The sequence below is a fragment of the Rhipicephalus microplus genome, chromosome 9 (genome assembly GCF_043290135.1).
Source record: "Rhipicephalus microplus isolate Deutch F79 chromosome 9, USDA_Rmic, whole genome shotgun sequence".
In the NCBI taxonomy this organism is placed as follows: domain Eukaryota; kingdom Metazoa; phylum Arthropoda; class Arachnida; order Ixodida; family Ixodidae; genus Rhipicephalus; species Rhipicephalus microplus.
Genome location: NC_134708.1, coordinates 45,195,671 through 45,213,237, shown reverse-complemented (window position 1 = coordinate 45,213,237; position 17,567 = coordinate 45,195,671). Strand labels below are relative to the sequence as shown.

The window sequence follows — 17,567 nt, the reverse complement described above, 5'->3', positions numbered from 1 at the left end:
TCTGGAGTTATGCCTCTTGCAGACGAAACATTTGTTTAGTACTCTTTTCACTGCTTGTCTACCCTGCAATATCCAGAACTTAGTTCGAAGTTGCGCTAGCGTCACTTGAACTCCTCCGTGTGATACCATTTTATGCACGTGACGTATTAGCAGTTCCGTGAAATGTTCATCCTTTGGAATTACTATTACGTGCTTGTTGAATTCTTGGCTGCACTGCAATCGTCCTTTCTGTCTGATGATTCCATCGTCATCAAGGTAGACTTCGTGTCCATTAATTTCAAATGAACGATTGTTTGAATAGGCCTCACCCTTTGTTTGTCACAGTGATATTTGGGTCTGTCTTATCCAGTATTTCTCTGCATTTGTTACCTGTTTTCCTGTTAACGGCCCTTTGTGATTTTCCTTTCTTGTGTTGTTTATGAATCTGAACACCCATGCTGTCACTCTTATAAGCCGTTTGTATGATGAATACCTTTCGATTTCCAAGATTGGCGCAATTTCGGCTCTTCTCATGCATTGGTGACATTGTGTTTTATGCTGGTCTTCCACGTCTGTATTTGTGCCAATTATGCTTACTAAGTTCTTTTCCAGTGATGTTATCCATTCGGGACCGTTCCACCATAACTTTGACGTCATCAATGCCTTTGCGCTTATTCCTCGTGTAAGTAGGTCAGCAGGGTTGTCGTCACTTTGAACGAATGACCAGCTTGCTTGAAGGGTTTTTTCTCTAATTTCTGCGATTCTGTTGGCAACAAACGGATCTCTTTTGCTTGTTCCTTTGATCCAGTGCAGCACAATCAACGAGTCCGTCCAGTATAGTGTATTTCCTGAAAACTTTCGTTGAAGTGACCTTTGATGTAGTCGCATAATCTTGATGCTACCACCGCTGCCATCAGTTCAAGTCGCGCAAATGTCAGCTCTTTCATTCGAACTACGGGGCTTTTTGCTCTTACTAGCCTTGATTCTTTGCTTCCATCGTGGTATACTGCTATCAAGTATGCTGCCGCTCCGTATGCTAATGGGCTCGCGTCGGCAAATACATGCAGCTTGTATGCTTGTACTGGTGTATTCTTGCTTGCGTAGCATCGTGGGATTTCTATAACTTGAAACTCCTCCACTTCAGGCATAAGGTTCTTCCATTTGTCGCATTCATCTTTAGGGAGCTGGTCGTCCCACGTAACGTTCATTTTCCACAGTCTCTGTAGTCCTATTTTCGCACGTACTGTGAATGGCGACAACAAACCGAGTGGGTCAAATATCTTCGCTGTGGTTTGTAACACAGCCCTTTTTGTCAAGTGCGTTGTATCTGTTAATAAATTCCACTTTTCCATAGAGAAGCGAATCATGTCCTTTGAGTGTTTCCATATCAAGCACAGAAGCATTGTAAATCCTCTAGATCGAATATCTATGTGAGAATCGTCTCTTTCGTTTTCATCAATTATTTTGTTTAATCGCTCTTCATTGGATGTTTATTTTCTCAAATTCATCGCTGCCTCTCTCAACACTTAATTGCTTTGCCTCTTAGTACATTTTAACTGCTTCATCAAGCGTTGCTGCTCCCAAAATGACATCATTCACGTAGAACGCTTTCTGCAGTGTCCTTGTCGTATCAGGAAACTGGTATTCTACTTGTTTCAAATGGTGTTTAATTGTAGCTGCCAGTATAAACGTGCTTGGTGTTGTTCCGAACGTTACTCTTGTCATGCGCCATGTTTGCACAACCTTCATTAACCTTCCTTCAGTGTCATGCTTCCACCACAGAAATCCCATTGCATCTCTATCTTCTTCATGCATAGAGATTTGTAGAAATGCCTTTTCAACCTCTCCAACTAACGCCACCTTTTCTTTTCGGAAATTAATGAGCAGCGATAGCATGTCCTCATTCAAATTGGGTCCTGCCTCTCGGTTCTCGTTTAAAGACATGCCTTTTCGAGAATGTGATGAGGCGTCAAACACTACTCGAACCTTTGTTGTGGCTCGGTCCTCTCTAATGATCGCATGATGTGCCATGTAGTAGCAAAGTGCATTTGGCTGTTCTGATGGCTCTTGGACCTCCTCTGCGACTCCTAATGCCATATACTTTGATATAGCTTTGTCGTAACGATACAGCATGTCTTGATTTTTTTTTTTGCAGTCTTTTAGTCAGTCTGTAGTCTTTTTATCGCATTTTCCTTGTTGCTTTCCAAGTTTACGTCCTGTTTCCATGGCAAGCTGACTTTTATGAATCTGAACACCCATGCTTTAACTTCTGCTATGAGATTTCTGTGGTAGAAGCATGACGCTGAAGGAAGGTTAATGAATAAAGTGAAAACAGCTACCAACACTTTATCAGGACGTCGCTTCATACTCCGAATCACCTCCATATCACAATTTTTGCGTGAATGATCTCGATTACAGTCGCAGTTATGCCAACAAAGGTGGGGGAAAACCTCGGCGACTGATAACGATAGCATCACTGCTTCATTTCCCCTAAGTACTCGAACCATAGCATCCGAAACGCTTGCGCAAGTACCTAATCCTGCCCCCCCTTTTTCTTCTTTTTTTTAAAGCTTGTTACTATTGCGAACGGTGCCTTGTCTAAGTTCGCAGCGGCAAACAGGCTGCCCAAGGTTCCCTGCTGCATCGCTGGTTGGAACGACAGCCCGACGTGCCTGGCTACATGACTCCTGGTGAAGAAATGGGTTTCGACATCACAGAGGCCACTGCTACCATCCTCGTCAACGTTTACCCATCCTCAAGACCACTGGCTCGCATCCCACTTCGTTGTTTGTTTTTGGACTTTCTGCATTCAATGACAATGCATTTAAAATAAACACACACACACACACACATGCACACACACACACACACACACACAAACACACGAGCTCCAAAAACTCAAGTGGGGGAAATACACTGCTGCTGCATATCAACCTGTTCATTCCTGAAAAGCTAACTAGTTTACTTATTACAGTTTCATGCCATACTCACTAGGTTTTACCCATGTTATTTTTTTTAAATAATTGGCTTTAAAGAAAAAAATTTCGGAGGTTTTCCCTCTTCATTTATGTTAGATTGGCTTGAGCCAATTATACCTCCTGGTGGTACACACACACACAAACACACACGCGCACGCACACACACACACACACATACACACACACACACACACACACACACACACACACACACACACACACACACACACACACACACACACACACAGGTATAAAGTCAGCGATGCGGTTCACCAAGACCACTTTGATTCTGCTTATGGAGAAGCTAAAGCCTTTCGGTGCAGCAAATCAGCCTTTTGTAGCAGTTGCCTGTAACACATTTCCAAACCAAAATTTCAAAGACACACAGAGCTGTTGCAGTATTATCCTATTTAACTAAATGAATACATGCATACATAATTAAATATTTATTTCTACGCAATATCTGAAATGGTGCACCAACTTTCTTGGAAGCAGTTCTAAATTTTTATACATCTTCTACCAAAGGTGTGCGCTCAAAGGTTCGTGAAGATGGGGGGAGGGGTGCGCAATGTCTGCCACATATTTTGACTTGAAGACTGCTAAGTTACTCAGCATTCCAAAATGAGAGGGGGTTTCCCTTTCCTTTACTTCCATTCCTCAGGTGCTATTTCACCCTCGCCAATTATTTCTTAAAGCATGTGGACAAGGTCAGCACGGAGGGTTAAGCGGATCTGTTTTTGTGCATGTCAACTAGACATGGTCATATCCGCTTGCCCCACCAAAAGAAACAAATCTAATGAAACCGGATGATCGCACCCAATAGTCATGCGAGACATGGCCAGACAGGCGTGCATATACATGGCAAGAAAATCAATTCATGGCCGAAATTTCTTGTATGTCCACCAATCGAAAGCATGTGAACATGCGAGGTCAACAAACCCCTGGCGTAACAAACTGTGCATAAAAGACGGGAAATTTGTAGCTCAATTGCTTTACAAAGCTTCTAAAGTTTTTTTCTGCGCAGAAAAAACCTCCTGAATGTTCAACTTGCTGGCTGCTGAGATACACAGTGAACGAAAGAAAGGGAAAGACTCGTCTTTCATTGTTAGGCTCGACATTAATTACAAGAAAGCACTAATTATATAAATGTGAAGAGACCGAAGCGAATGAAACGATAGCTCACCACTGGCAGCAACTGAGCCTGCAGCCTTCCAATGATACGCCCGTACCTCCAACACCAGTTTTACTCCGGTGGCGATTCTGCCATCCACATTATCGAGTATATATGTGGATTTTAAAACTAAGAGTGTTGGTCAGCGGTGTTAGTAGTTATGACATGTGAAATGCTTTTTTTTGTGTGCTAGCTTAACGACATATCAGACCTTTTTATGAGCTGGCAGCTGATCAATAATCCCAGCACGCATATTTGTATAGTTAAATTCGACTTCTCCTCACACTTCATCACATCATGGAGAAGCCTGCTTTACATACAAGTTAGACATCTCCAGCAACAGTAAAAATAATAATCATGATAAAAAATCACAGAAACATGTTCACCATGTTACAAGTGTCTAAATCATTTCGAAGACATTATCTTTTCAAACTGAATGAGGTGGTATTATAATAAACAAAACAAAAGAAACTTGCCTTTTTCAACATTTTATTGCAATCTTGTATTGCCATTGTGGGCATTATCTACTGGTCTTCATTAAAGTGCCATGAAAAAAAAAACAAAAGATTAGCCAGCAAAAATTTTATTCACACCCTCATTTTTACTTGAGTGTTTATCTTTCCAAGCACACATTGTCTATGGAGACTCACTTGGCGTACAATGTATGAATATCATAGAAAAGCGTTACTTTCTTGTGCAGGCTCAAATGTGTTTCCAGGATCCCTTAGCACAGTACCAACAGAGCCACTCTTGACCATATCTTATGGCAATGTCGAGCATTAATCAGAAGTTCTGAGGTCGCGACCTCCAATGAAGACCTTCAGGCGCGTTGGCGGACTGTGATGCTCAGTACGGGCCTAGACAATCAACTCTAGGCGATCCAGCAGGCCAAGAAAGCTGCCGGGAGGCACGGTCTCTCCGTTAACTCCTAGGTGGAAGCCCAGCCCAGCGATCTCCTGCAAATTAGTAAGGTTTGCACAAAAAAAGATGTACTGCAGTGGACACAAAAAAAGAGATGCTCCCCTGTGAGGGTGCAAGAGTGGTTTATAAGACCACACGGCCGATTGATTGCATCGGGACACAGGTGGCACTCAAAGGGACGCACGCCTGGTAGGAAATAAAGCTGGGATTTCACATGTCTTGTACTTGCTAACGTATGTGCACTGATGGAAGAAATGCAGCCCCCCTTTTATGAGCATGATTGGCCGATGCTGCTCTAATGATGCCAAGAATGGGGAACCAACAAAGACGAAGAAATAGAGAGGCATGTAAACCACTTGTGCTCTATGCACAAAATCAGACTCCACAAAAACCAAGCAATCAGGAACTGCTGCAAAGTTAACTTAAGTAAAAACTAATCTCTGTGTATCCTCATGTTAGTGCAGCGGCGCAGAGCAGTGTGCAGTGAGCTGAGCATCGATAAAACGTCTTACACGAATTCCCATTGCTCTCTACATCAATGCTATGCTTACATGCAAAAGCCTGCTGCCAGTACACAAAGGCCTGACTCAGATGCGATTCAGACAGACAATACATAATTAACTACAATTATCTTCATTACTGACAACAAATTAGGCACCTGACTATTAGGCTAATTATCACACTTTTGCTGCATATAAGTTCCCAATCGGTGATGCACATAGCAAGCATCGTGTGACACTTGAATACATAGAGTTATGAAAGAAAATGTGATTGAAAGAAGTTGAATTGAAAAGAAAACTGGAAGACAGAAGAAAGAAAAACATTTCCAAGGCTTCCATGAGCATCACAAATTGTGATGGTAAAAAATGCGGGTCCGCTTTTGTGTATATTTAGTTCTCTATTGTGCATCACTGCAAAAAAAAAGTTCTCTATGCTTGAAAAATGGCAAATATTGCACCAGTACACAAAGGCTGCGATGGGGTACGTACAACAATGTCTTTAACACTAGACTCCAGTAATATACTCCAGAACATTATTCATAAATTGTAAGACATTTTCAAATATTTTATTTTTTCGTCCATCTCAACATTGTTTTTTTGTAGACAAGGCACCTGCAAAGTAACAAGTAGAACAAGAACAAATGAAAACTGTCACTACATGGAATTGTACTTCAGCATCAGGCAATGCACACCGATTCTTGCATTTTTGTGAAGTGCACAATCACCTTTGAGTAAACTGAAATGCCATACAGAAGTCTTTACAATTCAATGACCCAGTACGAGTCTCACGCAAGTTTCCATCTATCTGTAGATGAATTCTGTAATTAATACACTCCTTAATAAGATATTCACTGAGTCAGGTGGGACAACCTTAGAAGTAGTGCAACATAGGTGATGTGAAGAAATGATCAATAGGTTAGGAGATGTATGGGTATCACAAGTGGTAGCTAAGGCATGAGGAAAACAAAATGACAACTGAGGTGAAATAATTATTAAACAAGGTGCTGTACAATGTAAACACGGACACGAAAGCGAACGAAGAAGTGAGCTTTGCGCCGCATCTTGTTTAATACCGCAACAGCACCTTGATTAGCATCATGATAGCATAGCCTTCCACAAATGCTATCCTGAGCCAATTCTAAAGTGTTTACAGTATCAATACAAAACAGTACCGCAAAAGAATTACTTCATATTTGAACCCATGAAGTATATGATACAAAATGAGTCAAAAGAACACAGTACGAAAGAAGCTATATTATATATAGAAAAGAATTCAGGAGAATCATCAAGGGCGAGTATAGCAACACCTAAACGATCCATCCTAGTTTGTTGTGCTTTCCTCCAGAGTCAATATTCACAATATCGTGATCAAGTGAAACTACACAATCTTTCAGTCAATTTACATTGCATGATTTCTAGATGGTGCATTTTTTCTCAATTTCTTTTCAAAGAATTAATGAGATTGTGGTGTTTATTAGCATACCAGTAGTGTATGCCAGCAGTTTCGAGTGAAACAAAGGCCAAAACACAAAGTGTGAAAATTGGTGTGCCTGCAAAAAAGCCAAAGCTCTGGACACAGCGCAATACAATTCACGGGGGGGGGGGGGGGGGTTTAGCAAGACATACCAAACAAAGAGAAGGCTGCATATGCAGAGCTCTGTTTAGACAGCATAATCTGAGCAAACATGTCAGCGGGAAAACCCAAAATGCAAATGAGTGTTTCGATGATATGCTTTGGCAGCGTGATTATAAATATGTGCATGCAATCCGGGGAATGTTTTTTGTCTGTAGGATCGTATATGTCAGTTTAGCAGTGGAAATAGTGGCATGATGGATATCTTGAGGCAGGCTGTGAGCTGTCAATATCCTGGCTACTGCAGCACAGTAGCTTATGTCAGCATGAACTAAACTCACTTGAAGAAGGACAGCTGCCAGTCAATGGCTGAAAAAAAAACAAGATAAAAAAAACTAGGAGCTTAGGAAAAAACTAGGAACAGTCAACTCACAAAAGCTAAGGAAGGACCCAGTTACGAGTCTGGCCGCTTTTAGCATCCAGCAGCCTTCCAATGGTGCATAAAGCAGGTTTGGAAAATACATTCTTGTTTCTCCCAAAACTTCATTTTTAGCAGTTTTTAATTCTGTAAAACAATCATGACTTTCAAGTGATTCAATAATTTTAAACAGAACTCCAAATGCTTCTTTCTCGAACAGTAATATATGTAATCGCACAGGTCCCAGGATCGATTCCTGGCTGCGGCGGGTGCATTTTCGATGGAGGCGAAAATGCTGTAGGCCCGTGTGCTCAGATTTGGGCTCATGTTAAAAAAACCCAGGTGGTCAAAATTTCCGGAGCCCTCCACTACAGTGTCTCTCATAATCGTATGGTGTTTTTGGGACGTTAAACCCCACATATTAATCAATCTCAATCTATGTAATAAACAAGGATAATTAAAAATCACCAATTAACATTATATGTTATAAGGTTTCAATTGAAAGACAGTCGTATGAAAATAAAAAAAATTGTTTTTTGGCCACGTTATGTTTAATATCGACGAACGCACAAACACATGACAAACAACTTTATTTGGTCCTGAGAGGCAAGGCAGCGGGCCAACTATGTAGGTCCCCACCCAGCCGTTGGCTAGTCCCATGTCGGAACAGAGAGGCCATGCCTCTCCGCTCGTTCATGGGCCCTCTGGACAGCCTGAAGCTGGACGTCTTGTCTGGGGTCTGTGATTGCCGTCGTCCAGTCTTCTTCTGTTTTAAAATCCTGTAACGCAGGGCACTGCCAGAGCATGTGACTCAAAGAGCAAAATTCACCACAATCTGGGCAAAGTGGATCAATATCCGGATGAAGCATGCTCAGAAAGCCCCTAGAGGGGTAAGACCCCGTCTGGAGCATGCGGAGCGTGCTTGCTTGTGATCTGTGGAGCTTAGGATGGGGAAAGGGAAAAGTCTGTCGCTCTCCTCTGTAATGAGATGTTATCTCGTGAAAAGTAACGAGAGGGAACGCACAAAGATTCTAGTTCACTACACAGTCTTAACCCTGTAATGTCCACGAACAGTTACGTCTTCAGAAAAATTGCGAGAAAACGCTGACAGATTTTACTTTCCTTGTACAGTTTATTTTAAGAAAAATATGAATGAAGTTTTGTTTGAGGCGTAAGTTAATTAGTAATAATTGTTAATAATTATATTACTATCATACATTACAGAGAAGAAGAAGAAGCCGAAGTGTGCGAAAGCTTTCACTATGGCTCCTGCCTTATTCAACGTTTTTGCGACGCTACTTTGCGATTTCAACGTTATATTAGTGCAACGACTTCTAGCAGACACAAGGACTCTGCCGACACGATTTGGGCACAGTGAGTGCTTGTTTCTTGCATTTTATTGCACCTCCTCCATTGTCGCACGCCCGCCGACAGCTAGCGAGTGCCTTTTTCGCTCTAATGTGGCCCGCGCTCGCTGGCGCGTCCTGTAGCTGCACTGTCTCGCTGAGCAATGGAGTACCAAGCGACAGGCGAAGACATTGACCCGAAGGAAATCACACCAGACCAAGGCTGGCAGACTGCCTCGTGTCGTCGAGCGCTAGCCCAAATTGAAGGCTCCAAACGTGCGCCGTCATATAGTGCTTCGAAACGCAATGAGCACAAACCCTGCAACAAAGAAAATGAGAAGAACAAAATTATTCGAGCAAGCTGAATGCCTCAACTACCAAAGGACATCATCCCCATCATCATTAAATCCAGAGGGGGTCTTAACATTGCGAGGATTGACCAAACGACAATCGCTGAAGCCATTTCGACTTCGGCAGGTATCAGCCCATTGGAACAGCAAGCAGACACGCTCTGGCCCAATATTAAACAGAATATCTTAGTGGCAAGCACTTCGAAGAGAGAAAATGCTAATCACTACGTGCACGTTAAAGAAATCCGCATCGCTAACAAGACCTATGAAGTTAGTGCCTATGAAGCAACACCACATTCTACATGCAAAGGCATCATTCGAGAGATTCCCGTGCAAGACGGTTCGGCGGATATTGGTGTGAAGATTGTCAACGACCTCAATTCACTAACCCTGGCTGCCAAGCGCATCTGAACTACCACCGCAGTGATCGTGGCCTTAGATGGACATCGCGTGCCGAATTTCGTGCGATACGGATCGGTGCTACTTCAATGTACACTATACTGTAGAAAGATAGATATTTGCTACGTCTGCAGTCCGCTCGGCCATCGAGCTCCAGGGTTCGAGCGTCTCGAACCCTGAAGACGTAATCTGCCGAGGCTGCAGTGTGCCGAACCCCGAAAAGGAACACCGCTGAACACCAACATGCAAGCTTTGCAGGTTAGCCCACCTCACTGCCGACAAGGAATGTAAAGAATGCTACCACATTCCATACGTGGTATGACGACGATGAGGGGAGCGAGCACACTCGACGCGACACAACAACCGTCATGAAGCAACGAACGAGTTCAATGCAACCGCTGACGACGACTAAGCCCCGAAGCTTTCTACAGATGGCAGATCCGACAGCAGCCAATCCCGGTCTTTATACTGTACTCGTCCCAAGAACCACTCCATGCGTGCATCGAGGTCCCGGAGCCACCATTGGACCCATTCCCATTGCGCGCGAATTGGGACCCCAACTAGATCTATACCGCGGGGCTACTCCAGGTCCCGTTCCAGTTCCCATCCAGGTTCCCGGCCCGGGTCCTGCTCCGGATCCCACTCCGGTTCCGGGCCTCACGCCGGTTCTAGGCCTCACCCCAGTCACACCGGGGTCTCCCGTCAACGATTGCCGAGCCCATCAGCACCACCATCGCCAGGCAACACCAACAAGAATAAGCGGGGAACTCTCACACAAGCGGGGAAAAGGAAACACTACATCACAGGTAGGGTCAGGTTCACTCTCATAGCATAATACACCATATCTGAGATAGCTATTTTAAAACACGAAAACGCGCCGATGAAAGAAACAATACGCAAACTCACGGTCGCAATTGCCGAACTGAAAAATGAAAGAAACGCCTGCGCTGCTACGCCCACCACCGACAACTATGACAATGTAATCACCCTGTCGCAGTCACAACCCGTAAGCGGTGATAATGACAACAGTGAAAGCGCACACAAGAAACGCGCAGTCAGCCTTGATCAGCCAGCTTTAAAGGCAGAGTTAGATGACATAAGGAGCACGCTATCGGCTATAAAGGAAAGCCTTGGCTTTCTTGGCAAAAGCATGGCTCTCGTGCAGTCTACCCTTGCGGCCCATGATAATTGTTGGGCCAAGTGGAGCAATACCTCAATCACTTCGTCGCACCTGCCGTTGCTGCGGGTAAGTTGTTGTCGCAACGTACAGCCGTGTTCAGTCCACCACTTCACGCGGCCCTTATGCACCCACCGGGTGCTCAGGCCGACTCCTACATGCTTTAAGATGGCCAGGCTAAATGACGGGTTGCGAATCTGGCAATGGAACTGCAGAAGCTTCACCCACAAGAAAGCCTTCCTGTAGCAATACCTCCGTAGCCACGAAGCGAAACCTCACATCATGCTGTTACAAAAGACTGTAGTACTAACCGCCAGGTTTTCCGGATACCAGTGGTTGCCCCGTCCCTCGAGAGGACGTGGTACCGCCACGCTGGTCGCTAACAAGATTACCTGCACAGTGCACAGCCTCATTGTGCCCGAAATTGAACACGTTATGATCGAAATTCTCCCTGGAAGCATATCACAACAAAGTGTGTGCATCCTCAATGTATGAAGTAGTCCCAGCCATTAAAAACTAAGGTTCACACGCTTGTTCAAGAAAGTTGTTCGTCTCGTGGGTCCAAACCCGCTAGTGATTGCGGGTGATTTTAACGCCACGTATAGTGCCTGGGCTACACGTACGACACATCCAAAGGTAACGAGCTTTGGAAAAGTGCAAATGACGTGGACCTTATTCTCATTACGGACAAGGACTTCCCCACTCGCACCGGTATGTCAACACAAAGAGACACTACGCTGGATATCTGCTTCGTCAAGAATATCACGGACGCCCGCTGATCCAACCTCGCGGTAGATCTCGGTAGTGACCACTTCATAGTGGCCGTACACCTCCCCACAGTCAGCAGGAAGACCAAGTCGTACACGTGGGTCGACTGGGACCTCCTTCATAACACACACGCAGAACGACCTCCTCCCGATACCACACCAAGCCTCGAGATCTGGACGGCCTAGTTCAAAGCTGACATCAACAAGGCAACCTAAACTATCAGTACGGACCTTCTAGCAGAACAAATGGACAGTCGTCTTGCCTACCTACTCGAGACTGGTCCTTCCAGCGGGCCAGTGGAGATTGTATTTCAATCGAGGTTACCAAACGCATATCTCAATTGAGCAAGACCATGATGGATCACTGCCGTATCTTTTCAGAACAGCAGTGGGACGAAGTTTGTAACTTGATTGATGGTCAGGTTCGTAGTGGGAAAACGTGAAACTTACTCACTCCTCAATGAAATGAACACCCGCACGAATCAGCGTCATTCGATCGTGATGCTACTTCATCAAGCTAAACGGACAGTATCACCGGAGGATGTTGTCAAGAACATCGTGGAAAAATATCTCTGCTTTTCACGGGCCTTGTGACCCCTCACCCGATTACTCTGGTAGCAACAGCACCAACTTAGATGCCGATTTTTCTACCGAAGATGTGCGCCAAGCTCTCAATGAGCTAAATGGCCGCTCAGCCCCTGGCCCCGATGACATCATCAACAAGCTCCCACGCAACCTGGACAATCCTTCTGTCACGTACCACACCGACACTATCAACGAAATATGGAAAAAGGGTGAGATACTTGATGCCTAAAAACTAGCTTACATGGTCCTCCTCCCCAAACCTGGAAAGGCGCCGAGCCCAGATCACCTACGCCCCATCTCACATCTTGCGTGGGCAAGGTGGCTGAGCACGTCGCCCTCAACAGGGTTGGTCGATACCTCGAAGATAACGACTGCCTTCCGCATCACATGATTGGCTTCCGATCAGAGTTATCCAATCAGGATGCCATGTTACTCTTAAAGCACCAAATTCTAGATGGCGGAAACAATCGAGACACTCGTGCAATACTCGGTCTCAATTTATAGAAGGCATTCAATACCATAATGCATTCGTCAATCTTGAAAGCACTCGCAGCCCTTGGCCTGAGGCATCGATTCGACTTTATCCGCTTCTTTCTTACTCTACGCAGAGCAGTCCTCCGCGTGGGAGATCTATTGTTGAAAGAAGTGGAGCTCGGACAGCGAGGCACTCCTCAGGGATCCCTCCTCTCGCCGACCCTCTTGAACCTTGTGATAATCCGGCTTTCCGCACAACTTTCGAAAGTTGACGGGCTAAACCACACCATCTATGCAAACGATGTAACCATATGGAGCTCCACAAGGTCAGATGGCTTATTTATTGAGTCCGCCTTTCAAGAGGCCATCGACATTTCTGAATCCTACCTCGACCACACCGGTCTCAGGTACTAATCCGCGAAGTCGAAGCTGTTGATATATTTGCCCAAACGCCGGGGTGCCAAGCACAAAGGGTGGAAACCTCCGGCGGAAAGTAATAACACCCTCCACACCAGAGATGGTCATACATTTCCCAAGGTAGACACCATCAAAGTCCTCAGCATGATCATTGAGTCCCGCAGAACCACCACCCAAACAGTACACAAGCTCAGAACTAAGACTAAGAATGCCTGCCATACGACTCGTACGCAGAGTAGCCAACCAACACCATGGCCTCAAAGTAGACAGCCTGCTGCGTCTTGTACATGCGTTTGTTTTGTGCCATTTTACCTACGTTGCTGCTATACACAAATGGCTACGTGCGGAGCGTGATCAACTCAATGCGCTTATTCGCAAGGTGGTCAGACGAGCCCTTGGCCTTTCTATCATCACTCCAACGCATAAACCCCTCGGGCTAAACATACATAACATGCTAGAAGTGATCGTCGAAGCTCAGCAACGCGTGCAACTGACTTGACTGACCACCACCGAAGAGGGCCACCATATTCTGCGCGAGCTCGGCTTCTTCTCCTTGACGGCCAGGGATCTCTCAGAGTTGACTCTAATTCCCCGTGAAATCGCTGACTTTATGACAATCACTCCTCAAGCGCATAGACATGGAAGCGGGCAATGTCTCGTTCGTGGATCAATCGAGCCTTGACAGTGGTTGCGGTATCATTCACGCTGCAGATTCTTAACTCTGCCGTAATCCTCACCCGAAACCCCGAAGTAGCGGAGCAAGTAGCTATAGCTATAGGTATGCTCGACAGCAAACGGAAACTCATCTACACCGACTCCAGACCGGCCATCAAAGCCTTTGAACGTGGAGTCATCCCCGACCAGGCGTTGCGTCTCCTGCGCAGAGTGGACCCAAGTGCCCTGTAGCACCACACTGTCATCTGGTTCCCCGCCATCTCACCCAGGTGCCCCATTCAACCTCAACAAGATCGCCCATGATTCAGCGCACGCACTTACTGACCGCGCCGCCACAGGGCAACCCCCTTTCGCTGAGTTAGAGAGCAATCAGGATGCACCCAATAAGTACAACGACATAACAATGTGGTTTTGTCTTGAACACCGCATTTTTCTACTCCCACATCCAAAACTTGACAGACCACAGGTGCTAACCCTACGTCTATTACAGACACACACCCAAACCTTGCCAAGCTTCACGTTTATTATCCTGATGCATACCTCAGCAACACATGCCACTCGTGAGGACACACGGCGACACTCGCACACATGCTCTGGAAGTGTGGAACAATACCTCCCGACTCTACCTCAAGCAAGTGGGTGAGGTCCCTCAGGAGCTCACTTCTCGCCGACCAGCAATGGGCCATCCAGCAGGCTTACGAAAAGGCCGCCAGGTACTCCCTGCCGGTCTCTACATAGGATACACCCGCTACGCGCGTCCTGCAGGACTGCAAATAAAGTTTTTCCATTCCATTCCATCATACATTATGTAAGCCAGTGTAGCTTTTTCATAATATGTCAAATATCTGCAATAGCTGCTTTTTGACACCTATAGAAGCTTTATTGAGATATTAAATTCAGTGTACCAAATATGATACATTGGGCATTGCAGGGTTATTGTATGGTTACATTGACATATTTTGGGTAATTTTCATAATTTAATTGTAAAAAGTTGTACTTTTCTAGTCTTACATACTAGAAATGCATTTTTTAAATAGCCTTTCTTATGCCAAACAAAACAACTAAGGAACAAAATCTAATAAGATTTCAAAAGAAAGTGGTTACATACCTTATAGTGTACAGCTATTTTACATTACTGAGAGAAATAGCATATATTATGTTATTAAATAGATTGTATTACGGGGTAGGATGGTGCATAGATAAATTAAATATATCTCCAATTTGACTTTTGATCTACGATATTGGATATCCGTGTTTGGACTGTGTTTTTCCGTATATTAACACATGAGTGTCTTTCTTCAACAAAATTACAAAATGGCTTTGCAATGAAAACTATCTTTCCAAATTAGCAAATTGAATAGCAATTTGCAAAGGCTGTCTCATATTGGGTATGTTTTTTTTTACCAGTGCAATGTGGCCAGGAAGGCCATTAGAGTTTGTTGCCATGTACAAAAAGAAAAATATCTACATAGGTTTCACAAAATACTATTAAGATGTGCAACATTTTTCTTTTTTTTTTGAAATGCCTTTACATGTATGAGTATGATAACATGTTTAATAAAGGCAAAGACATACTGTGGCACCATTTGCCGGAATCTTCCTGAGATGTATAAAACGACATTATGCAGCGGTACAGACTGTGCAAAGTGTTCGACAATTCCAAGAATTCAGGCTGTTCAGCCGTGGCGTTTTTCACTTTGCAAGGGTTGTTTGCACTGTATTAGCTGCAAAAAATTTGGAGTATTTGCCAACAAATATTTTTAACGTGTCGTCATCGCCACGTCATGCATTTTCGACGGAACGCATGCGCATGGCGGCATGGATGGCCAACGTTAAGAGGCACTTTGGTAAAAGGTGAGTTTTGAAATTATTCTAGTAATGTGTAAATTGAAGCACCCCCACATTTTGTGCACGTTTACGTTTACTGAGGCGAGCGCGATAGCGTGCGCTTCTCTCTTGCTTTTGCGCCGAAAGTGCACGGCTGGCAGGTAACGTTTCAATTTGTGTGGACTGCTCGGCACGAGTCACGGCGACACCTCGCCATTATTTTCAGAACGGCATCGAGTGGTCAAAAGTGAACGATACTTTGACACTGGTTTTATCAAGCTCACGTTACATTTTCTAAGCTGCTCCATGAGATCTTTTGTTGCAATAACATTACTGTTCACAACAACCGCGGTTAGCGCAGCCTGCTACTTTCACCAGATTTATTGCCGGACGATTATACTTAACCATTATATTTCAGTAAACGGAACTTCACCCGTATATATTTTTGTCTCCTTAATACTCCCTTTCACTACCAAGCTTCTCTGTGCGGCGTGTATATACTAATGTGATATGATGCAAGAACATTGCGATAACTGCACGCTTAACTTGCTTGACAATTATTTACAATTACCGTGTCTTATTTTCAGTGACTTTGCTGGCCCCTGGTATCAACCAATTCGTGTACCAGTAGCTCACCGCATCTAGGCTGCTGACGGAAGGAGAGAAGCCCTAACACGCAATGCAAAGGAACTGCACTAGGACAAAATCATTCTTGCGGTCCTTTGCTACAGACAGCTGGAAAAAGCTTATCGACCTGGTGTGAATCAGAAAAACAATTTACTAAGTGTACATTCCCGGAAATTCCAACGCCGTACTTACAGAAGATTTTAGCCTCAACAAAGCACACAAAATCTTTTTCGCAAAAGTGCGTGCTGCACACGCAATAATGAATGCAGGATTGCTTTGCCATTCTCGGTTTTATGGAATATGCGTCTCCCTGCTTCTATGTTTTGGGGATGCAGGGAAACTCACACCAGGGTAAGAAGTAGAGACTGCACCATGAGTTTGTGTAACTACACAAGGGCCGAACAGAATGGTTGCTGCAATCTCACGCTTCGAGAATCATTCTTTCCTGCCTAGTGCGAATAAAGGTAATGAACTCCTATGCAGTACAGACTCATGAAGTATACTGTGGTACAAACCGAACATTTCTAAACTCCAATTTCGAACACAAAATCTTTGCGGACAACGAAAAAAGAAAAGAGAAGTGGTCCCTCAGTGAGCTACACACTTCAGGATGAACGCCGATTCATTCCACCAATTTCAGTTTTATCAATCAAGCATATCACTGCCGCGACATCTTGAAGGGCTAAATCATGTTAGGCTCACTCGAATGCGTACAACACAGCGGTATTGAGTGGTCAACAAACATGTAGGTTAAAAAAAATGGCAGCATATCCACGGAGTGAATAATGGAGAGTGGGGCTAAGCATCCGTCCGTCCATTCGTTCTTGCTTCCGTCCGTCCATGCGTGCATCTGTGTGGCCGCCCGTGCGTCCATCTGCCCATCCGTGCGTGCGTCTGTTAGTGCATCCACACGTCCATCTGTGCGTCCGTCCCTGCGTTCGTCCATGCATACGCTCTTGCGTCCATTCGTCCGTGCAGACATCCGTGCGTCCATCTATGCATCTGCCTGTGTGTCCGTTGGTCCACCTATTTACACTCCAAGTATTACCATCTCACATCTTTTCATCATATATTCCTCATATAGAAGCACCGTCATCCAGCGGACCTTCCAAGGACTGAACGAGAGGAGGCACACACACACTTTCTTACAGCTTGCGCTTCGTGTCTACTTCCCACCTTTAACCACCTCGAGTTCACGGTATATACTAGTGCATGGTATTCATGGCACTGCGGCTTGACGCTCACTAAACCTTTCTAAAACCAAGGATGTTACACCCACGGAGTATAACGTAGCAACCCTTTCTTGTCAGATAGTGCTCGATGTACATGCCAATGGCTGTTAATGGGGAATGAGAGACAGGAGAATTCGGCTTTTAGTTAACA

The 17,567-nt window shown here is 44.7% G+C and overlaps 1 long non-coding RNA gene across 4 annotated transcripts in view; it reads right to left on the bottom strand.

Moving 5' to 3' along the window:
- Positions 1 to 4,600: 4,600 nt before the first annotated feature.
- LOC142771703 (uncharacterized) overlaps positions 4,601 to 17,567 on the bottom strand; it is a 31,979-nt gene continuing 19,012 nt past the window's right edge. For all 4 annotated transcript variants that reach the window (XR_012886082.1, XR_012886083.1, XR_012886085.1 and 1 more), the window contains one exon: positions 4,601 to 5,084. This is a non-coding gene — a long non-coding RNA (uncharacterized LOC142771703). The remainder of the gene's footprint in view (positions 5,085 to 17,567) is intronic.